The sequence below is a fragment of the Tiliqua scincoides genome, chromosome 2 (assembly GCF_035046505.1).
Source record: "Tiliqua scincoides isolate rTilSci1 chromosome 2, rTilSci1.hap2, whole genome shotgun sequence".
NCBI lineage: Eukaryota > Metazoa > Chordata > Lepidosauria > Squamata > Scincidae > Tiliqua > Tiliqua scincoides.
Window position 1 is genome coordinate 133,543,154 of NC_089822.1, and position 856 is coordinate 133,544,009.

The following is an 856-nucleotide window of genomic DNA, read 5'->3' on the forward strand; positions in this document are numbered from 1 at the left end:
TGCTAAATCAGAACAAGGGCCCATCTAGTCCAGCTCCCTGTATCTCACAGTGGTGCACCAAATGCCTCGGGGAGCACACAAGACAATACAATATCTGCATCCTGTTGCCACTCCCTTACACCTGGCATTTAGAGAGGCATCTAGAGAGGCCAGGAGGTTGCATATACCCTTCATGGCTTGTAACCTGTGATTGGCTTTTCCGCATGAATCAATCCCCTTTTGAAGGCATCTATACTTGGAGATTACAGGGATTGAACATGGCTCTGTCCACATGCAGAGCAAGTGCATTTACCCCAGAGCTATGGCCCTCCCATGATCATTCAAATCTAGGTGCTAGGTAGAGTACAGCTAGGAGGACCACAGATTTATTCTTAGGAGACCAGGTCACTTACAATTTAGACATAAGAGTAAATGTTTCAATCAGACTTTAAAAGCCAAATTCTTTGTCCGAGGCATGTACAGTACCTAATTTACACCTTTATCATGCAGAGTAGAATTATCATTGCCTGCCACCTTGCAACATGTGCACACAAGCTGAGCCCATGGAAATGAATGGCGTACATGGAATCAGTAAGTTTTTGGAATACATTTTCAAAGCTGAATCTAATGAGTAAACTGTTGTAGGCTGCTACCTTTTCTGAGCCTTACAAATGGAATAAATTAGGAAACCTCATTGCACTGGATCCACTAATTCCACCACTCCTTTGCAACAGAACATGGGTACTCAACCTGTTTATGTGACCCCCCCAATACATAAATTTAAATGGGCCAAACCCCAATCACACTGTCTCTCAGTAGACCAGCCTCTTCTCCCTACCTACTTGCCTTGCTCAGAAGTAGGATGGAATGCTCTGGT